The 26,174-nt window shown below is 43.2% G+C and overlaps 1 long non-coding RNA gene across 1 annotated transcript in view; it reads right to left on the bottom strand.

Moving 5' to 3' along the window:
• The window catches only part of LOC309650938, a 176,184-nt gene that overhangs the window by 128,646 nt on the left and 21,364 nt on the right, over positions 1–26,174 (bottom strand). The gene's annotated exons all lie outside the window — the stretch shown is intronic.

Here is a 26,174-nt window from a genome sequence, read left to right as displayed (position 1 = left end):
CAGGCTTCAAAGAGCAAAACGCTTGTCAGCCAGCAGTTCGTTTAAACAAACGTGCATCTCTTCACATCAGTTCTGACGGTATCCCCCGCGGGTCAATTAGGAGACATTCACTCAGTACCTGTCATGCACCAAGTACGTCATCAGGCTGATGACCGCTCTTAGGCGTTTCACAGGAAAGGGATGCAAGAGAAGACAACTCGGCGTGTGGCCTCGTGAGAGAGACTTGGGCTGGTCCTACAAGCCCCAGCTGCCCTTTAGCTGCTGCGTGGTCTCCGGAAATTCACCAGCATATGGAGCCTCAATTTCTCATCTGTGACAATGAAACAAGACGGGGTTGGGTCAGGTTCTGACTAAGGATTTTCTCATTTCTAGAGCCCTCTGTATGTGTGGAGAACCTCCCCAGCCGTATTCATCTCTACTCCCCAATCCAATTCTCTGTCCCAGCCAAAGCACACTAACCCCTAAACGGGTTTTCTTATTTCTTTTTTCTATTTTTGGTATACATGGTCCTGCCTCGGGGTGTGCTAGTAAACACTTAACAGTAGTATGACTTTATCATCATTATTATTTTATAAGAGTTGACTGAGAAGCTACAGGGCTCCAGGCTTCTGCAGGCACCATGGCAGAAGCCGTGTAGAATTCCAAGAGCTGACGTCCTTCTTTGCCTGGGTTACTCACACGTACTTTCCAAGTCTCCGCTCAGCTGTCACCCTTTCTAGAAAATCTTCCCCCCTTGACTGGGAGTTTGGGGTTAGCAGTTGTAAACTATTATATACAGGACGGATAAACAACAAGGCCCTACTGTATAGCACAGGGAACTATATTCAATATCCTGTGATAAACCATAATGGAAAAGAATATTAAAAAAAAGAATGTCTGTATGTTTATAACTGAGTCTCTTTGCTGTACAGCAGAGATGGGCACAACACTGTATTGATAAATCAATTATACTTCAATTTAAAAAAAATTAAATTAAAAAAAAAAGTCTTCCCTCATTATAACTCCTGAAGGGGGTTCCAATGTGCTGAACCACCACTGGGCACCAGAATCCCCTAGGGAGCTTTATTTTTACTATTATCATTATTATTATTATTATTGTAAGGACACTTGACATGAGATCTATCCCCTTAACAAATTAGTAAGTGCACAACACCATGTCGCTAGTTATAGGCACAGAATCGTACAGCAAATCACTGGAATTTATCCATCTGTTATAAAGTGAAGCTTTATACTTGTCCAACGGCAGCTCCCCATCTCCCCCTCCCCCGTCACCAACCTCTAGCAACGATGTTTCACTCTGCTTCCACGAGACACTTCACTGAAGTGGAAGTGCCCTGTATTGGCCCTTCTGTGACTGGATATGGTCACTTAGCATACTGTCCTCTAGGTTCATATGTGTTGTCACATATGGCAGGATTTCCTTCTTTTTAAAGGCTGAACACTCTTCCACTGAACGTATAGACCATGTTTTAAAGGGTGTCCCAATCCCCGTGGGGTAAATACTCCAGGACGGCCCATGTCTAGCTACCAGTGTGACCCCACTGAAGGCAGCGTTGGGAAAGGCAGCACACCCACCACCCGGATGCAACAGACATGGATAACCTGGAGAGCACAGATAGTAAGACAAGGTCATAAAACTGCCATTAGGAAGTGACAAGTTTTTTTGGTTTTTTATTTGTTTGTTTTTGGCTGAGGCGCGGCATGCAGGATCTTAGTTCCCCGACCAGGGATCGAACCCCAGCCCCCTGCAGTGGAAGCAGAGTCTTAACCACTGGACCGCCAGGGAAGTCCCCAAGGAAGTGACAAGTTTTGAGTATCTCTTACCTTTGCTTGTAATGTAAACTATTTAACTTAATTTTTTATAATGATTCACTCACCACATTCCCTTTCTCTCTCTCTCTCAGTTGCGTAATCTACTACAAGTCTTAAGTAAAGTCTACGTCTCTTACACAAAACAATAATATAAAATCAGAATATCAGAAAAGTCATCTGCTGTAGTGCAAAGCAATTAGTCCATCAACTTAGAGAGACAGAAGACCTGCAGCTTGCAACTCCATGTACTTGGTTTAAAGCCCCACGATGCTCAATGATTCGAGAGAAAATTAATTCGAGCACCTGACAAGCACTGTGGAAACACTGGCTACACCTATGTTGGTTCTATTACATTAAAATAAAATTAAGACAACAGAGAAGGGCTTTGGGGGCATTTCTGTGTTCCTGGCCATTTCCTAAGGATTTACACAGGTGCTCAATGAATAAGACAAATAAATTTGAGAAAGGAAATATTATGAACTAAGCAAAAAAAAAAAAAAAAAAGAAATCTGGAGGTGGTGATAAAAGCATTTTTGAGATCCTGTTCACTTTTTCAACTTTCTGTTGTTGCTGTTAGCCTCGCTTATGGTACCAGCCTACTCCGAGCTAAGTACACATGTAACACATGAAGTTTCCAGATGAAAACCAGGCTCATATGGAAGAACGAGATATTCAAAATGATATCCTGATTTTTATTAAAGCAAAACACATTGCAGAACACAAATAATTCTAAGAAAGTAATAGCCATTACCTCAGACTAGTCACTCTGCATGACTGAAACTAACAGGGAAATTTCACCAGGAACAAATTACAGACATTTTCTGAGTTTGTTTCTATTATTACCTACCTAGGCAGTAGGTTATGAAACAAAGAATTGCAGTAGAATTTGAACAAGAGTGAACTCCCCGTCCATGTTTGCAACAAACAGAAGAGTTTCCACCAACTAAGCAAGTGCTCACGACCAAGTCAAATGCTAAAATAAAATGCACATTTGATAAAGAACCACTGGACTGGGAATAAATAATAATTAGGCAGGAGTCTATGAAAGCTGTAAATAGTAACAAGGTTCCAAGGGAAATGCTCTCTGACTATATTAACAAACCTTCTCTATTTGAGCTAAACAATCAAAACCTTTTCCTTGGAACTCAGAATAAAGCACGTTTATTTGTTTTAATGAACTCCCTAAGGCTTCGGTGACAGCCGTGTCTTTCTGTAACACTTTGGTTGCCCTGCTTCTAAGGAAAGGTGCCACGATGAACGGCTACCACACCTTCCTCAGGTGTGCACCTTCCCAGGAGCAGGACAGAGGCAGATGTGGTGTATGAACAGTGCAGGGGCTTATTTCTCTTAAAGCAAAATGGAAACTGAGAGTAGGAAGAACTCTGATGAAAACATAACAGAACTGTGTTCACATGGTCAAATAGCAACTGACACTGGCAACAGGACGTTGCTTAGGAATGTCGCACGTTTTTGTGTTTTATCAGCCCAGAAGTGCAATCAGGCGTCAGGTCCTTCTCTGATTCCTGGAGCAGATTTGATCCTCCTTTTAGGCACATCCCTCAGGAACAGTGAGTGGGAGTTTCTCAGCGTACCTGTCCCCGTCTCACGAATCCCTCGTTCCCCTCATTTCTGCTGATAAGCTTCCTGGGCCAGGTCCTACCTGGGTAGCTGCTTTGGAATTTAAATGTGTTATGCTTTTCGCTGCAGTTGGTGTAATAAATTGAAGCTCCTCTCCAGGGTCAAAAAAAAAAAAAAAAAAAAGACCAGACTAGTGGGGAGACAGGCGAACACCAGACAAAAATGGAGTCTGGAGTCAGTCAGACTTGGACGCAGGCTACTAACACCATCAGTTACTGACTGGATGACCTTGGCTCTCTTGCCGCCCACTTCCCCAAATACCAACGTACATCACATCTATGCAGTGATAACTGTGGGTCCCTTGAACTGGACCCCTCAGAGGATAAAGAGAAAACTGTATAACAATCTCCCACTTGCCATTTTTGCAGAGTCCACAGGGTATGATGCAGCCACCCTGGAATGAGAGTGAGAAAAGTATCTGAGCTACATTGTATACAGTACTGTGTCATTCTGTAAAGAATGGGATAGTTGAAAGTGGTTAAAAGCAATAGTCTGGAACTAAAAATGGAAAGATTGGGCAAGATATTAAAAACAAACCACCACAGCAACCTCCCAAGTCGCAACAAGAATTGGGCAATAGGAGGATGGCCTGAGTCACCGTCAAGGAGAGGATGCAACGATAGGTTAGAAAGTGGATGAAAGCATGCTGGAGAGAGGACAGATGAAGACGGCTTGAGGTTGAGGATGTGAGATGGTTTTTCCAATCCCGATCTAGTTTATTTTTATCTCCCTCATGAGATGTAAAATAATTCACATGACAGTTTGATTGAGACCTTATGGGTACCGTTTCCATTGCGCAAGACAGGAATATTTAGGGCAGAAGCCTCCTGCCAAATGGTAACAGAAGATGGCCAGCGTGAGCAAGAGTCAAGGAGAGAGCAGGGCAACAGTTTAGCGAATCTGGGGAGACGAGGCCACCGGTGTGGGTCGTCAAAGTCAATGTTTTATTGTCATCGTGAGAATCGCCTCTTGTTTGCATCACTCACGGACTTAAGGAGGGAGGAAGTCATAAAAGCCTAAAAGTCAGGACTTCCGATCCGTGCCCTCTCGTCTGCAACGTTAGGGTGCCATACGGGGAGTGTCTGCACGTGTCTAAACAAAACCCTTGGGAGCTCTCAGATGCTCCGAAAGTTTAACTGTTTCTACAGCAGGGCCTGAAATCTACGGGAAATGGCAGAGTTTAGTGCCTTTGGCTCACAAGTCACTAGCTGTGTGTCCTTCAGCATTACTACGTGGTATCTACAGCAATCTAGATGAGACCTTAAAATCTCTAAAAAAGTCTAAAGGCCAGTGTAGCCCTAGCTTTAGGCAATCTGTTCCTAATTCTGCTTTGCCCTTGGAGGATTATTAAGAGTTTTATAAAAAGGATTGCCATTTCCATGCTGGCCCGCTCAGGCCATTTAAGCCTCCAATGTATGGTGGAGTGTGAGAATAATCAGAGTTATGAAAAATCAGGCCCTCCCATCAACTCCCAGGTACAGGCTGTACCGCTGTCGGGCACTTTCATAATCTCAGTTGCACATCTGTGTCTGTTTAATGTTTGAGTGCATTTGGATGTGCTTTTACAAATGGCTATCTATAAATCCCCATCCATTAGGTAGACGGGGACTTTCATAAGGGGATCCAAAGAACTAATGAAAAGAACATTTTGGTAACAATTCTCTGTTTATAGAAAGGATCTTTTTTCTTTTTTCCCCCCAAAAAAGCTCAAAGTACTTTTCATTAGAACATTACAGCGTGTCTATGAGGTAGGCAGTAGGTTGGAATCAGTAGCTCTATATTTTATAGGTGAGCAGCTAAGCCTAGAGCCAGCATGACAGAGTCTTTAGGGGACAGACACAGATACTGCCAGGCCAACTCAGCTGACATGCTCTCCACGCTGTCGCTTAGAAGTGCACAAGCCGAATAAAATGTGAATTTAGGTCAACTGCAGAGAAATGAGCACTCAATCTACCTGTAAAATATATTTCCCATATATTTCTATAAAGTGCCCTTCCCAGATATACAGGTCTTCAATGATATTCTAATAATAACATCAAGGACTCTACATTTACCTCTCAAAAACCAGAGAGGTACCTTTGTATGTGGTAGGGCGACAGACCTGAGAAATAAATCACAAAAATGTGGGAACACCAACAAAATTCTCAAATTTGCCTTTTTGAGGAAGATTGTTAGTAAGACACATTTTATAAAACACATCTGGTAATACTCACCATATGTATTGTAAGTGTGTGTGTGTATTCTTAAATATAAGAAAAAAATGACTTAAGATACAGTAGAAAAGACTTTTGTTTGACACAAGGAAAACTGTTTGGCTACCAGAATGAAAAAAATCTCTAGAATGAGTTACCAAGAAAGGTTATAGGCAGACCTACCCCCAAATATTTGCAGAGCTTGGAACAATAGTACAGATGAAGCTCGATTTCAATACTCTCTCCCCCTACTCTGAGAAACAAACCTTCATAATGACAAGATAAGAAATGAATAAAGTTATGGTTATCATGACACTGAGAACTGACCAAATATCTAAGAGGACTGAGTTTAATTCTTATTATGGCTGGGTGTTCTGTGGATAAGCTGGCACTATTTGGATAAGTACCAAATTAAAAGCATACATAATGTATAACTTATTCTATAGCTATCCTATAGAATTTTTTTTTTTTGCACTCATTTCAGCAAATTCATTAATTACATTACTGTAATCATGATTTTCACCATAATTTATGATGTCCTGAGAGTAGTGACTAAAGGATTAAAACAGAAAATATAATTGTATTCAAAATATATGAATTTGAGTGTATTTTCATTAAAAAAGAAAATTAAATGTAAAGTATAAAAAAAGAATTGATTTCAAAGAAGGTATTTTTCTTCTAGGGATTCAAAATTCTCTATTAAAATGTAAAAAGAAAATTAAAAATTAAAATATATTTTTGTAAAAATAAAATTATTTGCAATTCTAGTATTTGGGATCTGTCTAGTTGGCACTGTAAAGACTCAGAACTACACATCACGCCTGTTATTTACATACATACAAGTCTAAGAGTAATATGGACTGTTCAATATTGTGAAACATTCCTCAGCTTGCGAATCTTGAGTTCCTCTGGAATCGCAAATTAGATCGTGAAGAGAGTAAGAAAATGAGTGCTTGGCACTCTTGGGAAACGATACCTGGTTATGCAAAAATCTAGCACATCCATACTATATAATTCTATATCATATTATTTGACGAGTTAAATAAGTTTGCCTTTCCTTTAAATTAAGCCGTTCTACTGTCCCCGTGCTACCTCTGCTGTCAGCACAGGTACGATCCAGAAACCTTCATGGCATCTGGATACGGTTTCTTTTGTCTTGAGGATATACTGTAAGGAGTATGGAGGAGTTTTTTTCTAGCGCTGAAGAATACTGGTCACAAGAGCAGACGTTAACACAGCACCACCACCAAGTGCTAGATCCCTAATGACAAAGAAGCCTGTGTGTTCTTGAATAAATTTAGTGTGTGTGTACGCATGTGTGTGTTATGTGCGGCCCTCTAAAGCACAAGCCCAGAAGAGCCCTTCTGCCTGGGTCTTAGGGTGTAACTGGTTACAGGATCTTGGAACCCCAGCGTTCAAGATGCTTCTTGGAGCCACAGGTGATTCACCTGAGGGTGTTTTGGGGACTGAGAGAGAGGAGGACGTCCACATCCTAAGGACTGATTTGTTTTTCTAGTAAATGTTTGGGCAAGGCGTCTCAGATGGGTCAACCAGGTGGTAGGACTTAAACATCTGAATACAGTTCAGACAAAGATCCTTTGTAAGATTTGCAGAAAGGGCATACGGTGAAGTGTTCTAATTTAACGGTAGCAAAAGAGAGACTCTGTTTTCTTTTATTTTCGTCATTAATACCATACCCCAGGATTAACACTGGACATTTCGATCCAAATATGTCTACACATCCACCAAACACCATGCAGATCAACAAGCAGAGCAAGTAAGATCTGCCATAGCCCATGACTCTTGCAAAACTGGAAAAGAGAAATACTACACACTCTGATTTTCATATAAGTAGGCAGAAAACCATAGAAAGCAGCAGTGAAAGATCCAAAACTTGCGTCAGGGCAAAGAATCAGGGGAAGAGCGTGTGATAAAGAAGAAAGTGTGATGGGATCCAGGTCATGGGAGAAACCAGATTACGTCACCAACAGAAAGAGAGAGACCCATCCTAAGCGGGAAAATACAGAGAATAGGTCTGACACATGAGGAATTAGACCTCTGGTACTGGGCTTGAAAGTGTGCAGGGCAGGGTCAGAGACAGTCCCGCTCAGAAGGTAGCCCTTCTGGGAAAGAGGAGGTGACAGGGGAGGGAAAAGCATCTCCTGGAGGCTTGGTTTTTCTATCAGGGGGCGGGAGAAGGGAGAAAGCAGTGGGCAGTTGGGGTTCTGGGCAAATGAAAATCACTCCAATGGAATGACATGCTATTTCGCTAGGATGGATTACCAAGCACATTCTAAGCAAATGAAGAGAAAATATTCCAGATGAAACAAGAGCATATAAATGCTCAGAGTTGCTCTCCTGTGTTATTCATACCGCAAACCTTGCTTTATAATGTTGATGAGTAATCCTGCTTTCTTTTCCTTCCACAATTCCTGGGATGTTAGACATTCAACAGGTGATCCTAAATGTTGACACACAGTTGAGGTATTCATGCAATAACTGTTGTCACTTCAAATCAAAGGGACAGCAAGTATGAGGACACCCATTTATAATCCTCTGGGTTGTTTGTTTGTTTGGTTGTTTATGAGAAGACGGACACTCTGAAGAGAGGATGAGCAACATCCCTAAGATCATAGGGCCAATGAGGCTGACCTTTCGATCTCTGAACAAAACGGTCCGCCGCGTTACAACCCAAATCGCCATTTTCCGTAGTGATGACCTCAGAATTCTGCTGATAAAGACAGTAAAACACTTTGGACTGAAGTTCTTTCCCTCTTAAAAAAAAAACAGCTTCCAAATCCTGCCAAAGATGTTGATCCAAAATTAAAGAGAAGAAGGAGACCCAGTGTACTTGGAGTATTTTTTAAAGACATTTCTGCTTATTTCTACCCACCTACACCACCTCCAAAAGCAAATTCATCTGAAAAATTATGAGAACAAAAAAGAACTGGCAGGTTATTCAAACTGCTCCTGGATACATAATGCCTAGAATTCTGCGTTCTTTTAACAGATGTTTGACTTCTAGAAAGTTTTATTTTGCAGAGATCTTGGATTCCAGCTCACTTTTATATACATATCACCTGTGAGCCAGCTGTTAGATAAGCCTGGAACTTATGGGTGGTTTCACCACCTGCCATTACTCAGAACGAAATGCAGATGATTTTCTGCAGACTCAGCTGAGAGAATGAGGGGGAAAAGTCTTCTTTTTGACGCCTGGTTCCCCATCAATCACTTCATGAATAAAAGAGCAAGGCAGCCATCAGCAACCAGCTGGCTAGAGTGACAAGTCATCAAATGTGCCATGGGTCAAAAGAACGATGGGAGTGACCTGCTGGTCTCCTCCAATGTCTGAGACATGAGAAAATGGCTGTAATTGGTGGTGGGAATAAGCTGAAAATATCAAGTTATTAGCTACTTGAAATTTGGAGGCACTGAATGGATTAAAGGTAAAAAGCAAAATCTCCCCCTCAAGTACTGAGCAAAAGACGAAACCATAAAAGGAAAGATAATGATAAGAAGAAGAAGGTCTAATATGCATTGCTTACTTACTAGATACGAGACATGACGATAATTCTTTATTCTCTATTCATCATTATATTGATTTTTACAGGATACTATTATTTTCCAAATTTACAGATAGGAAAGTTAAGGCTCAGAAAGGTAAGACAGTTTGTCCAAAATTAGAGCTGAGACTCAAGACCAGGACTTCCTGACAGTATAGTCCAGAATCTTCACTCCTATTTATTAAGAAAGAAAAGGCAATAAAAAAAAAAAACCTAAAAATAAAGTTATAAGACCAACAATTGGAGAAAATATTGACAATACTTGTGACTGAAATATAGTTAATATCCTTAATACAAAAATAGCCTTCAAAAACCCATAAGGAAAAGATAAAATCATCAAAATAAAAGATAAGCTAAGGTCCAAGGAAAAATAAAACACAAAAATAAGAAACAAGCATGAAAAAATAGTGATTGCATTAGCTTCCTGTTGTTGCTATAACAAGTTATTGCAACTTTACTGGCTTAAAAAAAGCATAAATTTCTGATGTTACGGGGAAGTTCTGGAGGTCAGAAACCTGAAACAGGTCCACGGGACGGTGCTGCCTTTGGAGGCCCTCTGGGACCCCATCCTTGCCTTCACCAGCTTCTGGAGGCCACCCTCCTCGCCCACTCACGGACCCTTCCCCCATCCTCACAGCCAGCAGATGCCCGTCTCCCCGCTGAGCTCTGCTCCATCCTCACATTTTCTTTCTATGACTTTGACCCTCCTGCCTCCTCTTCCAAGGACATGTGAATGGCATCAGGCCAACTGGATAATCCAGCACAACCTCCTCATCTCAGAATTGTTAATTGAGTTGTATCGGCAAAGTCTCATTTACCATATAACGCAACAGGTTCAGGGGTGCTTAGGACATGGGGATTAGCACAAGGACAATCTGGGGTGGGGGATAGGGCAGGAATCAGCCTACCACAGTAGTAACCAAAAATTTAATTTAAAACAACAAAGAGGGCTTCCCTGGTGGCGCAGTGGTTGAGAATCTGCCTGCCAATGCAGGGGACACGGGTTCGAGCCCTGGTCTGGGAAGATCCCACATGCCGCGGAGCAACTGGGCCCGTGAGCCACAACTACTGAGCCTGCGCGTCTGGAGCCGGTGCTCCGCAACAAGAGAGGCCGCGATAGTGAGAGGCCCCCACACCGCGATGAAGAGTGGCCCCCGCTTGCCGCAACTGGAGAAAGCCCTTGCATAGAAACGAAGACCCAACACAGCCAAAAATAAATAAATAAATAAAAATAATTAATTAATTAATTAATTTTTTAAAAAAAAGAAAAAAGAATCTGCCTGCCAGTGCAGGGGACACGGGTTCGATCCCTGGTCCGGGAAGATCCCACATGCCGCAGAGCAACTAAGCCCGTGTGCCACAACTACTGAGCCTGCGCTCTAGAGCCCCTGAGCCACAATTACTGAGCCTGCGTGCCACAACTACTGAGCCCACGTGCCACAACTACTGAGCCCGTGTGCCACACCTACTGAAGCCTGTGCGCCTAGAGCCCGTGCTCCACAGCAAGAGAAGCCACCGCAACGAGAAGCCCGTGCACTGCAATGAAGAGTAGCCCCCGCTCACCGCAACTAGAGAAAGCTTGCGCACAGCAACGAAGACCCAACGCAGCCATAAATAAACAAACAAACAAACAAAGGGATGCCATTTTTTGCCCATTAAATTGGCAAGAGTACAGAAAATAGATACAGTCTGTCGGCAGGAGCAACAACTGGCATAAATTTTCTGAAAGGCTCTGTGTGTGTGTATATATTACTGTATTTGTGTATATATATACTATACTATATATATATATATACTATGTGTGTGTGTATGTGTATATATATATGTATGTCAATGAATATCACTATATCTCAAAGAACTTACCAAGTTATTCCCCTGACTAGAAATTCAGTTTCTTGGAGTTGGTCATAAGGAGATGACCATAGACATTAACGAAAGATATTAACCTCAATGGCAACAACCTAATTTGTTTCAGTAAATAACGGTATTGTCATTTAACCGTACTTAGTGTTATTAGAGTACTGTGTGTTCATATTATAGGAAAAGGTCATATTGTAGAAAAATACTTAAAGATATGGGAAATGTCATCTTATACGACAAAGGCTACAAATAAATAGCATATTCTTCCTTTTTATAAAAGAGTGTTAGTCAATAAAAAATGTGGGTATTTTTTATTTTCTCTGTGTTTTCCAGCTTTTCTTCAGCGAACATGTAATACCGTTATAGTGATATCAATGTTATTTCTGAAAGAACCTTCTTCTTCAGCTTGATACCAACCAGGAAGAGCTTCAGTCTTGCCAGGCAATACGGAGAAGGATGAGATCACCTCCAGGGATGTGGCCAGCCTTGGAGGTCTCTAATTTTCTTCACTATCAGTAAAGTCTGTGACAGTTCATGAAGACGGAACACTTCCAGAAGCCAGGGAAACACAGTGGAAGGAGAAAGAGCTTGAACCAATGACCTAAACTGGAAAGCCATCTCAACTATTTATGGCCTGTGTGATCTCGGACAATGGATCAAACTCACCAGAGCTGTGGCTCATCACGGCCAAAGAGGTACTGATGATGCTTACCTTCCAGGATTCCGTGAAGAATAAATGAAATCATTTAGTGTCATATACACCAGGTGCTTTGGGGTCAGGAGGTTGGGATTCAGAGACTGGGTTTTTCCTTCACTGCACATGTGAATGAGGCCAGGATGCTCTGACCATTTATGTCTCAGCCTCCTCCATATGTAATGAAGTTAATGGTACCTAAAAATTAAATGCTATAAAGCACTTTAGAGTTTTACAGAGTGCCTGGCCTCCCATACACAGTGAACAGAGGATGGCTAAGATAACAGGTGCTCAGTAAATTGTGAAGTTTTGTTATTTCTAATGATTATATTGCACGAGCACATTCTGACAGTCCTTGGTTATCATCTTGATGACAAAGATCAGGTTACTCATCTCTTTATCAATCCAATCTGGAAAAGTCAATCGGCCATACCTTCACGTTGGCCAGATACATGGCTTGAGAAAAATACATCTTTCAAACTCTCTCTGACTCCTCTTTCTGTGTCACTGATGATACGGATGTTTGATAAATGTTCCCAAATTGATTATCCAAGGAAACGAGCCTTAAAAATTGTTTCTGGAGATCTTTGCAGGAATTTCTTAGGTTTTCTTAAAAGCGTCTCGAAACTTTTTATCTAGAACTCCAACTATGTGAAATCCTTTGAATATTGGGTTGGAAATCTTTTAAAAAAGATAAAACATGTGGCTGCAGTCCTTGAGAAACACTAAATCCACTGAAGGAGAAAAAAATCTATACAAATGCAAAATACTTAGGAACATATATAATAAAAGACCAAAAACCGAGGATTTATAGTATGGACACAGCGTATGTTTTACGAAAGGTGGAACAAGAAAATTGACATTCTGTTTACACTGGATTTAGGAACACTTTCAATGTACCTGGTTAAAAAATCTACCTAAAGACCTGGGCCACATTACTCAGCCATAAAAAAGAACGAAACAATGCTATTTGCAGTGACATGGATGGACCTAGAGATTGTCATACTGAGTGAAGTAAGTCAGACAGAGACAGACAAATATCATATGATATCACTTATACGTGGAATCTAAAAAAATGGTACAAATGAACTTATTTACAAAACAAAAATAGAGTCACAGATGTAGAAAACAAACTTATGATTACTAAGGGGGAAAGGGTGGGGTGGGATAAATTGGGAGATTGGGATTAACATATACACACTACTATATATAAAATAGATAACTAATAAGGACCTACTATATAGCACAGGGAACTCTACTCAACACTCTGTAATGATCTATATGGGAAAAGAATCTAAAAAAGAGTGGATACATGTATATGTATAACTGATTCACCCTGCTGTACACCTGAAACTAACACAACATTGTAAATCAACTATAGCCCAATAAAGATTAATTAAAAAAAAAAAAAAAGACCTGGGCCAAAAGTCCCCCTGCCTGGCATCTGACCTCAGCCTCTGAAACATCGGACCTTGAAGTTTATCAGTGAAATTCTGCTTACTAAGTTTATCTGTGGTATCTTGCACTACTGACCACTTCCCTTTTTCTACAAATGCTCTACGTCCATGGAGCCTGTAACGCCGTTACGACGTGTTTCCCTGCCGCTTTGCTGGAGACCTCTTTCCAACATGTGGCTCAGAATCCTCTGCTTATTCCCTGACGGTTGCTGTTCCTCAAGGCCTCGCACTTGACACTTATTTCCCCTCAATCTACACGCTCTCGCGGCGAGAGCGTTTTTCAACCACCGTCAACGCTTATGATTCCAAATTTACATCACTGACCTGATTCTCTCACCCAGCCTCTAGACCCTGTACCTCTGTCTCCCGGACATCTCCACTCCAAGTCCCCAAATATTTAAGTCCAACTTGTTCAAGACAGAACACATCACTCACCACTCTTTCCCAAACCTGTCCTCCTATCTTAGGATCTTGGCCATGGACTTCATCTTCTACACAGTGGTATAAACCAGAATTTCAGAAACCATTCTAAGCTTCTCCCTCCTTCTGGCTTTCCTTAGCTAACAGCCAGCACTTCCTAAACCCTGTTGCAATCACCCGTCCTCCTCCCTAGAGCCGCTGCTAATGCCTCAGTTCAGGGACTCATTGTTTTTTTCACAATGCAAGAGCTTTTTAAGTCTATCCTTTTCTCCAGTCTCTCCCAGAATATCCTCATTCTCACACATTTGCAAGAGTAAGCTTTTTAAAAATCCAACTTTGACCAAGTCATCCCCAATTTATCCCTGCAGAGAATCCTTCAGTGGTTCTCCTTCATGCCCAGGGCAAAAATCCAAACTCCTTGTAATAATACCCGAGGCAGTCATATCCCCCTGCCATGCTCCCTCGCGTGACCTTACTCTTCAGAGCTACAAAACTTTTACTAAAATTCCACAAAGCTATTTTATTTCCTCAGTCCAGAATTTCCCAGCTTCTTCCTCCTGCCTGATTCCCCCCTGTCATCTACTTGGCTAATTTTTACTTGTTTTTCAAAAGTCATCTCAGTTGCCATTTCCTCTGTGAAGCTCTTTTTCTAACTGTTCCCGGTTGATTTAGAAGTCCCTGCTTTGAAAAAGAATAAAAGCTCACCTCTAGCACAGGGGAACCGTCTTCAATATCCTGGGATAAACCATAATGGAAAAGAATATGAAAAAGAATGTATATATATGTGTAACTGAATCACTTTTCTGTCCAGCAGAAATTAACACAACATTGTAAATCAACTATACTTCAATAAAATAAATTAAAAAAAAAAACTCACCTCGAAACCGTGAACATTTGCAAAGACTAGAGAAGCACTGCCCACTGCCCAGAGAGTTTTCTCTGATGATGGAAATGTTGTGTCTGTACTATCTGAAACAATAACCACTAACCACATGTGGCTATTCAGCACTTGAAATGTGACTGTATTTAGACAGTACAGGTCTAGAGGTTAGTTAGGTATTTGTAATATATATGTAGCCCCAGATATCTCCGTAAAGGCTTCAGCCAACAAATCCTACTGTATAGCACAGGGAAATATATTTAATATCCTGTGACAAACCATAACAGAAAAGAATATGAAAAAGAATATATATATATATATATATCTGTAACTGAGTCACTTTGCTGTACAGAAAAAATTAACACAACATTGTAAATCAACTATACTTCAGTAAAATTTTTTAAAAAAGAAATTATTTACTGCAAAAAAAGGCTTCAGGGATTTCCCTGGTGGCGCAGTGGTTAAGAATCCGCCTGCCAATGCAGGGGACACGGGTTCGAGCCCTGGTCCGGGAAGATCCCACATGCAGCAGAGCAGCTAAGCCCGAGAGCCACAACTACTGAAGGCTGCGTGCCTAGAGCCAGTGCTCTGCAACAAGAGAAGCCTGTGCACCACAGTGAAGAGTAGCCCCCGCTCGCCGCAACTAGAGAAAGCCCGTGTACAGCAACGAAGATCCAACATAGCCGAAAATAAATAAATCAATCAATCTATTAAAAAAAAAAAAAAAGGCTTCGGCCACACATTTTTGGATCCACATTTTCTTATTATTTGGGGCTCACAGTGGAAGGGCTTCGCAGAGGAGCAGATAAAAATCTTTAAATCAGAAACCCTGACTCTGGGGGGAGAACTTCCATCACACAGACTTATGCTGTTCTGATCTCCACTGTAGGCTCTTCCCGAGAGTGTACACCCTCGGCCAAGATCGCAGACTCAGAGGACGTTGGTGGGAAAAGACTTCAATAAACATCTAGCCCAGCACTTTCTTCTTGCTGCCAAAATGTTGTGCCTTGAATTCCTGTCCTCATGCCACTTGAAGCGGTTTGAAATTGTTTCTGATTCTGTGCAAAAGTTGGGGAGACCTCAGGGACAGGCTGCCTGGAGACCTGAATGTGCTGCAGAAGACTGTGCCCAGGCCAGCTGCCGGCGGGCAGATTAGGATCATCCCTTCCCGACTGCTAGCGACAGCTGCAGGCATACACGCAAGCCCCGCCCCTGCGCCTCGGCTTTCCCACTCAGACCACGAGGGTGCGGAGTCACGCCACTTCGGAAGTTCTCCCTAGCTCTGAAACTTCACCCATAGCCAGGCTTCGTCCCCACCTCCATTTTAAGCAGAGTTTTCTTTCCTACACAAAGTGAACCTCCGTTCCAGATGTGCGGTGTGTTGGAAAGAACAGAAGATCTGGAAACAGAAAGATGTACGTTTCACTCCTGCTCTCCATTTTCTACAGGTATGATATCTAAGTCCCTCGCTTCATTTCCTTGTCTGTAAAATGGGATAATAATATTGTAGGAAACAAATGACACATGGCACAAAACGTCCTCAGTGCAGTATGAGACACGTAGTTAAGTGCTAAATAAATACAGTTTATTATAACTAGTGTTGTGGGCAAAGTATCCAAAGTTACAAGCTTCCCTTCCTGCTACACGAAGTCTTATTTTTCTTCTAGGCTATCTTTAATATCTAAAAACTCTAAGATTAAACCATTTTAGGTGATCATCTTATTTCCAATTTTAGGAGATCCTCCCTTGGTCCACTTAGAAGAGCAACAGAGCCGACCTCTGCCTACGAATTGCAAACCAGCAGCATCTGAGTACACAACCAGCACCCTGGAGTTTTACAATTCCCGCCCCCCCCAACTCACCAGCAGGACACTTCGTACAGAACGGCCCCTTTTAAGTGACCTTAAATTCCATCCACACTTTTTCCAGCATTTATCATTCTCTGCGCTATCTGCATAGTCCAACTTACAAATTGTCCCTCAAGGGAACAAGGGCATTTACAAAACAGGGACAAACCTTGCAGAAAGGCTTGAGAATGGCTACCTACCTTAGACTTCCGAGAAGGTGTGGGTCAACTGCTTGCTTCCTGTAGCCTAAAAGTATAAGTCGTGGTGAGCTTCAACATGTAATTCTTATGCTGAACTACATGTAATATTACACTCCAGAACAAGACCTGGCTCCCATCAGCAAAGCAGAAGAGCGTGGTGCCCAGAGGACGGCGGAAACGGTTACGATGCGCTAGGAGGCACAGGGTGCGCAGGCTCAGGCCCGGAAAGCCCACAGAACAGTCACAGACATGCCCACGCTGCCACTCCAACAAGGCTGAGCGCAGGATACTATCAAACCCAAGGTGGGGGTCTCTCTGTGTATCTGCCATGACTCTTCCAGACTCGGTGCTCTCCCAGAGAAGGAAGATTCCAATAAACAGAAGCCTAGGACTCTCAGAAGATGAGCCTCGCTTACCCAGCAGGCCGCCTGACAGCCCCGAGGCCACTAACTCCACCAAGAGAACAAGCACAGATGGTGCTCCTGGGTGCAGCATGATTACAACGCTGCAGAGTGAAGCAGGGTGGCCTTTGCACCAGGAAAGAATTAGCTGTAGAAACCTGGGCTGCATTCCTATTGAAGGTGCTAACCTGCTCCTAGCTTTGCAAAGCCCGAGTAACATTCTCTGTGTTGCTGACTTCTAATGACGATTTTGCATCCCTACCCTAGAGCACCTGCTTTGCACCTGTGCCAGCTGTAGCCCACACCTGTGCTGACTACATCACTGGCCCAACTCCTGCTGGTAAACCTAACTCATGCTGATTTCCACCCTCCCCACCAGGCCTCTGTCTGGTAAGCAGTAGTCTCCTTCCTCCTAAATCTCAGTTTCTGCTGTCCTGGTACCACCACACAGCCCAAGAGATGAAAGTCCAAAGCCAACATTTCTTCTGCCATTGAGTTCAGATAAAGCAAAATGCACTAATTAGGTCATATTCCAAACACCAGTTTTCATACTTTGTGATAGATTTAGGACTCCTGGAAATGAGAAGCTAGCGATAACAGCAGGTCACGCCAAGGAAGGGCCGTCCCTGGGGATGGACTCCTGCCCACGGGCGCTGCCAGACTCTTAGTGCACAACACACCCTCACCTCGTCTCCCAAGATGTCCATCTCAGTCCTGACCCTCAACACATCTGGCTGGGATCCGACGGCCCTGAGCTTTCTGAGAACAGCAATCAGGAGAAGGGAACAATTTGTCCAATAGTTCCGTGGCAGGCAAGGGTTTTTGCCTTTGGCAACTTTCTTAGATGGCTGAAAGATTTAAAGATTTTTCAACCCGAGTGCACGGCTCTGACTTTCCCACTTTCTCGGAATCCCCTTCTCAACAGCCTGATCTCTGGTTTCCATCCCCCAGCACTCCAACAACACTGTCCTTTCCAAGGTCATCAACAACCTCATTCTGAATAAATCTCAAGGTGATTTCTCTGTTCTCATCCTCCTTCACCACACCCTCTTTCTTAAAAGTCTCTCCTGTCTTCTTTTGCAAAGTGTGGGCTCTTTTCTCTTGAGTTGCCTCCTTCCTGCCAACTTTTCCCCTTCACTCTATCCTTCTTCTCTGACACTTCTGAGCTGTGGTTGTCCCCCTAAGTGTTAACCTTCTCCTCCTTATTCTTCCCCTTTTCTCCTTCTCCTCCTTCTTCTGTTTCTATAGACACACACCCTCAGCATTCACCTCTGCTGCAAAACCACTTAGAACTCCCCAGGGGAACTTTTATCCCCAGCTTCAAACACTCTGGGCACTGGCGGAGCCCTCTCTGCTTTGGCCACCAGGCTAAAATCCTGACCTGCCCCCACTCAGGACAGGGCAAACCCTGACAAAAATAAAATGCCTTCTGTTTGGAGATGAGTGATCCCATCTCTATAATGCTGCCTCTTTGAACCCCAAAATCAATGTTTGGTTTCAAAATTGAAGTTCAGAGCCTGGCTGATATGAAATTCACTCCCAGTCCTTTAGATTCTGCAGACTAAAACTGATGCTGACCTTGACTTGTTTCCTTCAAAGTCCCTTCCAAATTGTTGGCCTCAGTCCCATTTTCTTCTACTTCTTAACATTAAACTTGGCACCTCCGTCTTACCGTGACAGCCCTCACAGCCTCTTTCCAATCTAGTTCACCTTTATTCCATCATCCAGGGGCAGAAAGATGCCTGAAACAGAGCCCTACTTCTCGCTGAGGGGCGAGGTAGGCTGAGCTTACGAAGAATTTACAGACTGCGATCAGGGGTAGGAAGGAGACTTCCAGATGCAGCGTCAGGGAGCAACAGGAACAGCTGAGCATGTCGGGGATTCAGGGGAGAGGGTGCGCACAAGCTGAGATCTGGAGCACGAGAAGCAGCCCACTCTCCACAGAGTCCAGTGGGAAGAGCGTTCCAGGAGGCAAACCTGGGATGTGCAGCTGTCCTGGAACAGGAGGAATCATGATGCATTCGGGGGTCAGTGGAAAAGGCCACCATGACTGGACTGCAGAGAACAGGTTTGGCCTAAGAGATGAGACTGGAGTCAAATCAAGTAGGGCTTTATAAACCATGCTGAGAAGATTGATTTATTTTATTTCTCCCCATAAAAGGATATTACTCAATTACTTTAATCTTATTTTAAAATTTGTATTGGAGTAGAGTTGATTTACAATGTTGTGTTAGTTTCAGGTGTACAGCCAAGTGATTCAGTCATACGTAGACCTGTAGCCACTCTTTTTTGGATTCTTTTCCTGTACAGGTCATCACAGAGTAATGTACATACAATAGGTCCCTATTAGTTATCTATTTATATATAGTAGTGTGTATATGTCAATCCCAGTCTCCCAGTTTATCCCTCCCACCCCCCTTACCCCCTGGTCACCATAGTTTATTTTCTACATCTTCAATTACTTTAACCTTGACATGACCAGAATTGCCATGCGTGCAGAACACACTGAGGCCTGGGTTGGGGGAGGTGCAGGAAAAGCAGTCAAGAAGCATGAGACGCCTACGGCACGGTGACCCCTGAAAGGAGCTCAGAGTTAGTGGGAGAAATTATTACCAGTCAGTCGAGCAAGACTTTGCACCTCTCCCCTTACCTGGAAAGATTGAATCTCTAGTAACTGGAATCAACATCTCCAATTTTAGCTCTTTTGCATATTTCCCTAGTGATTTTCACCAAAAATGCCTTCCTAAAGATTCCTACGGAAATATTAAAACGTAATTACACAATAATCCTAAAAGACAAGGCTATACACACATGTGATACTGCTGCTGCCTGAGGTGACCTTCCAAACTGTAGCCTGCACCAGGGAGTTTAACAGATTTAGGGAAATCGTGTGAAAAAAGCGGCCTGGAAACTCTTGTGTCTGTGTTCTCATAAAATGCAAACACAACAACAACAATGGTTGCCACCCCTGAGAAAGCAATGTGGGGAAACAGCCAAACTGGCGGGGTGGCAACGTGGACAGGGTGCTACAGTCAGTTCATCCAGGGCCACGGAAGATGGGCTCCTCACCGGCTCAGGGGGGGGCAGCTTGTTTCAGGCTCCACCAAGCTCAGTCCGGGCACAGGCAGTGAACAGCAAAGTCAGAAGCATTAAGTGACTCTGCCGCCTGCGTGTGTGTTGGCCCTATAGCTGGGTCTAGAAGATGCCAACTGGCACTCAAGCCGAAACTCCCTTCTTAAAGAGAAACTAGCACTCCCCTTACTCAGACCAGAATTTCTCCTTCTGGTTTAACCCCTCCTAGAAAACCATCCTTGGCTTTGCAAACCTCTGTAAGAACACAGCCCCCGCTCCCCGGCTTTCCTGCCCTCCCCAACATGCATCTGCAAATCCCTCCTAGGCGCAAATGCAAAACAGTTGCCAATCGTCCTTTTGGGGATTCGTAGGGCAACCAGCCAACTGGCCGCCAGCAGGTTATTCACACTGCCATAGGAAACAAATTTCTTGCTGCAATTATCCTTAAATTTCTACTGTTTGCCCCAGGAATAAACCAATTGCTGCTGTAAAACACCCTTTCCCACACTGCCCAGCACACATCTGTACATTCCAAGAGGGATGGGGGTGAGCTGGTTGCCAGTTGGCCTCTGGAAAGGAATGGCGGCTGGCCAACTGGAAGCCAGTTTATTATTCATGGTGGAAGAGAACTTGAACTTCTTACTGCAAATACCCCGCATGCTTCGGTGTCTACCTTTGAACTACACAACTTGGACCTTAACTTGTAGTAAGCCTGTCTTTACTGCTGGCTGTGGACCGGTGGCAGAGGCATAGGAAAGGGAAGACAGTATCGTATCTCAGACATTTACTGAATACCTATGAAACGCCGGGTGGCGTGCCGGATGCTGACAATTGTGCATGGGAGTTTTATATTCTTAGAGGAATTCACAGAACTGGGGTAAAACACATTCTCTCCACTGCCGCCAACTATTAAACCTGTAAGTGCAGGTTTTGTTCCAAACACCCTTTCAACTTCTCTTCCTTACGCTTTCATCATCAAGACTGGAGGTCTTACCAGGGTTTTACAAGGTGTATGACAAGAGCATCTTCTGAAGTAGCTCACCTTCAGAAGGTTTGTGCTTCTGTGCCTTTGAACAAACTATTGTTTCTGCCTAAAACCTCTCTCTCCTGCTTCTCTGAGTGTGAAAAGCATACAAATCTCTGAAGACCCAACTCAAGTGTGGGAGGTGGAGAGAGACACAAGCATCCTGGAAGGATACAGTAGACAACCTCACAGGCAAAGGACCAAAACGAGCCCAGGGCTGTGAAGATGGGAACTGGGAAGCCTACAGGGACCAACACTTCCAATACGTCTTCCCAGTATTGTAAGCTACCGTTTGTCCTCTGCTCCCATACAGGCCATTACAGAGTATTGAGAAGAGTTCCCTGTGCTATAGGGTAGGTCCTTATGAGTCATCTGTTTTATATATAGCAGTGCGTGTACGTCAATCCCAATCTCCCCGTTTAGCCCTTCCCCTGCCTTCCCCCCTGGTAAGTGTAAGTGTGTTTTCCACGTCTGTGACTATTTCTGTTTTGTAAATAAGCTCACGTGCCCCCTTGTGTTTAGACCCCACGTGGAAGCTCGGCTTCCCTCTGCCTCTTTCCCGCCCCCCTTCTAGATGACCGGCTGCTTCTGCTCGCCGCGTCCAGCGTGAACAGCAGCACCGCGGCTGCATCACCTCCAAGGCCCAGTGCTCAGCATCGGTGATGACACTCTCTGCGCCGCGTGAACACTTTAAGGGAGACTCTAACACACTCCTGACGTACAGTGGACTGACCCTCCTTGGGTCACGGGCCCCACCCTGGATGACCAGCTGTGGCTGGAGACCGGGTTCCCCAGTACTAACCACCTAGTTCCCATCAGTTCAGTGAAGCCACGGACAGGTTCGTGGAAGGTTCTGTGAGCAACGCAACAAAATGGCCTGTTATGTAACTGACCACACCCCCGTGGTCACGCAGGGATGTGCCCGCCCCCCACGCACACTCCCCAATCCATTAGGCAACACATGCCCTCCCCCCCCAACCCGGACCACGTTAACTTCCTGCCTCGTTATCCCTTGGCATCGGCTCCCGCAAATAAATAGGCTTTCAATGTTTGTTGAGTAAGCCTTTTAAAAATATAAACTGGATTATGTCACTCCCTCGCTTAAATACTTCAGCGGCTTCCCGTTGTATCTAAAATAAAACCCAAATTTCCTTTCGTGACCTCAGAGGCCCAAAGGGAACGAGACCCTCCTCTGTCTCCGTGTCAGTCAGGTACCTCTCACCTCTGCCTTCTCAGTGCTCAGGCCTTTTCTCTTATTCCCTCTAACACATCAAAACCTCTCCAGGCTCAGGACCTTGACAAGTCTTGTTCCCTCTGTCTGGAATGTTCTCTCGCTCTTCACGCAGCTGGCGCCTTCCCCCTCCTGCTTCGGAATCCAGCTGAGATGTTACCTCATCAGAGAAGCCTTTCCTGACCAGCCCGTCCAACAACACGCTCACTCACTCTGCTCCGTGGGGTGTGTTCACAGCGTGTACCGCAATCCTGGATCGTTAGCGAGTCGGCTTATGTACTTCTCTGCCGTCTTTACCCCGGGTGGGCTGTAAGCTCCGCAGAGTTCCACAGGTCTCCTTCCTTCATGCCCATACACACGGGGCCTGATACAGTGCTTGGCACTCAATCAATATCTGTTGGTGGATGAATGTATCAGAAGATAAAAGATTCAAATTCTGGCTTGATCACTGACAGTAATCTTGGGCAGAATACTTCTTTCTTCTTTTCCTTTTTTAAATTTATTTTAATTTATGGTTTTTATTGAGGTATAGTTGATTTACAATGTTGTGTTAATGTCTGCTGTACTCCTTTCTAAGTGTCAGTTTCCTCTTCAACAAAATCAGGAGACTCCAGAATTATTCTGATTCACCTAAAAATTACTCAAGCCTCCCTCTCTGAGATGCTTTCCCTAGTAACTAACCCATCTCATTCTGACGTTGAATGCCTACGCTGAAATACTATTTTGCAGCTGTTTTATCGTTACTGTAAGGTCTTTGGAGACAGGAAGCAGTGGTTCTTGGAAAAGGAGAGAATTCTGGATCACCTGGAATTTTTGAGACTCCTGAAATATCTTCTCAGAAGGTAGAAATTCCTAAATATGTTTACAAAAAGTATGATAAAATATTAACGCTTAATATTGAACGCATTCATGTTTTAAACACAGAAACGTACAATGCAATGTAGCCAAGCTATGTGTAGAAAACTGTCCATACTTCCTTCAGCAAAAACATTATTCAGGTGCTTACTGACTCAATTACGAGCATTAAAGACCATTATCCACCTGCTATCACATTTAATATGACAGAACCTGCATGACAGACGGTTATTTCAAGGATCCCAGTGAACCATGCTTTCCAGTACTTATACCCTGTGAGTCGCCACACACACTGAGGTTGAGCTTGGCCATGGGGCCAGCTTTGGCCAATAAGACTTCAGGAGGAATTATGCAGGGGAGCTCCCACATCGGGGCGCGTCCTGGGGCTGGTCCTCGTGAGCTGCTCCTCCACGGAACCCAGACACCATGATTCAAGGAGGCCCACGTGGTGGAGAATCCAGGCCCTGGTCCTAGCAGAGCTCTCAGGCAGCAGCCAGCACCACTTACTAACCATGTGAGTGAAGACATTTGGACCTTCCACACATCCCGTGAAGTAGAACTGCATATCAACCAACCGAGAGAATCAGGAGAAAAAAAAATAATTCATTGTTGTTTTAGGCCACCACATTTGGAGGCGGTTTGCTACTCAGCAATCAGATAACAGAAACACCCTGAAAAGTAGATATCATCTCATTTGCACAGAGGAGTCAGAAGTGGCAAGTGACCAAACTCACATCACTATTGTGATTCTAATCTTTACCGACCACCTTCTCTGGAGAAAAGCAAGTTAACCTTCAAAATAGCCAACATGTCAACAGGTCCCACTAAAGAAGAGTCTCCGTGCGGATCATCTGACCCGGTTCCCTCCACCCCAAAGCCATAGATAATTGAAAGCAGTTGGCAATGAACTCAAAACCAGCCAAATCATCAACTGACCTACAACCTACACTATGGCTTGCAACGGCATAAAAAGTCATACTAAACCCATCAGATTCCCTTTCTCAAGAGTTCTAACTGAAAATACTGGATGACTATGGCAGCTGAGCAGTAGAAACTGAAGCCAACATGGTAGCATGAGTTAGCATAAGACAGATCGTAACGCACCAAAGCTATGAGAAAACATAAAATAAAATAATATGAACAAGCAGAAGCTATGAAGTAGAAAAAATAACAAAGAGTTCAGGTTAATAACTTCTTAGTAGACATTCAGAAGCAGAAGGGGGCAGAGAAAACAGTCCAAAGAAGCAAAAACAGGAAAACGTGCTAGGTGTTGGCATCTCCACATGGCTCCCAAGAACTGCCTGGTTTCCTGATGGTTGTCCAGTTGTGATTTTAAAAGGGTATGGTCTTATAATAAACTGATCTTTTCTTAAAGTAAGCTGAGTAATTTTCTATTCCCTGCAGCCTTGACAGTCATTTCAAACAGGAAATAATTCCCACTATGGAAAATTCACCTAAGAAAGATTATGCTTTTTCTAGTTCCTTTTAACGAGGGTTTAATTTCCAATAAGCAGGTTCCCAGGATTATTAGGTGAGGGCAATAAAGGGGAAAAACCTGGGAAAACTTCGTTTCCCATGACAGCTTTATACCCAGAATGACTTTATGCTGGACCAAATAACTTGATTTATCCTCATTATTAGATTGTCAAAATGCTGGATTTCAAGTGTAAGGGCCCAGTGCCTTCTTCAGACACTTGGATCCAATAACTTTCCATTTGATCCAATTTTCCTTGTGCATGAGTGTGCACTGCACACATGGTAACTCACTACCAAAAATCTGTATCACTCATGAGCAGCTATATCTAACCTTACAAGTCTGGAAGGGAAATGAATAAACTAGTCAAAGGGGGACGGGAGAGATCAGAGCTGCAAGAGAGATTAATCCTACAAATAAATTTTTATATTAAACCTGACTTTGATTAGATGATTTGAACCTTCAGAACAATTTTCTTCGGTTTTTCTTTGTCAGATTTATGAAGTTCTCCTCTTTTAAAAAAAAAAATGTGTATATTGCTGAAAGACTGTAAAATTTAATAGCAAACAGATTACACACTTAGGAATAGACTAAGCACAATTAGCGCTCACATTCCTCCCGCTCCTATAAATAACTTGGTTTTCTTTCCATGTCTGCAAATTTCATTAGAGTGGTGGAAAAAAAGGTGGGGAGAGGAAGAAGGAAAAAAGAAAAGCCTTCTGACTCTCTCTCATTGCAAAGTATAGATCCAATCACTCAATCAGGGGCTTTGTACTACACGTAGGAAGGGGAAAATAACTCTCCCACCTTCCCCATCATATACCACTAGCTTTGGAAAGAAAACTTTTCTACATACGGATTTGAAATTCACCTGCTAAAAAAAATACACATATGTTGCTATTCTAGCAAGCAACCTGCTTCGTGGGCTCTTCCACAACAAGCTTCAGTGATCCGAGAACAAAGGTTTTGTCCCTCCCATAATTTTAAGCTGTATATACTTTGGACAAGCTACCTAATTTAGCAGTAACTGTTAATCATATCTGTGAAAAGAAAAAAAACCTCTAACTTCTCATTTATTAGAAGCTAAAAACAAGTATTAGTGGGAGGAGGAAACTTGGAAAGAGTCAAAGTCTGGAAGCATGGGATACATGAGTCCCTTCCGAGTCTCTTAGGCTCCCTCCCGTTCCCCAGTCCTCTCCAGGGAAAGGTCTATGCCGAAACATATTTGGCACATGTTTGGCACATATTTGGCACATGTTTGGAACATATTGGGTTTATGTTCGGTTCTTGGATGGGGTCTATTTATATAAAGTGAGGGGAAGAATTTGTATCATGTGAAGGAAAAAACATTCTTTTATCACGATCTGAATATTTCAAAGCACTTGGGTAAAAGTTATTGATCTAAAATTGTGTGAGAACTTGGACTTAATCTTAAAATTCTAAGCTGGTTACTAGCAGCTCCCAAAAAACCAAGCCAGTCCCTAATAAAATCTGTAGGGATTGATTTCATGGAGTGGGCCCTTTTTTTAAACAGTAAACGTGACACAAAACACT

Source organism: Balaenoptera physalus (genome assembly GCF_965194825.1).
Source record: "Balaenoptera physalus genome assembly, chromosome: 20".
Taxonomy (NCBI): Eukaryota; Metazoa; Chordata; class Mammalia; order Artiodactyla; family Balaenopteridae; genus Balaenoptera; species Balaenoptera physalus.
This window is presented reverse-complemented; position numbering and strand designations above follow the sequence as displayed.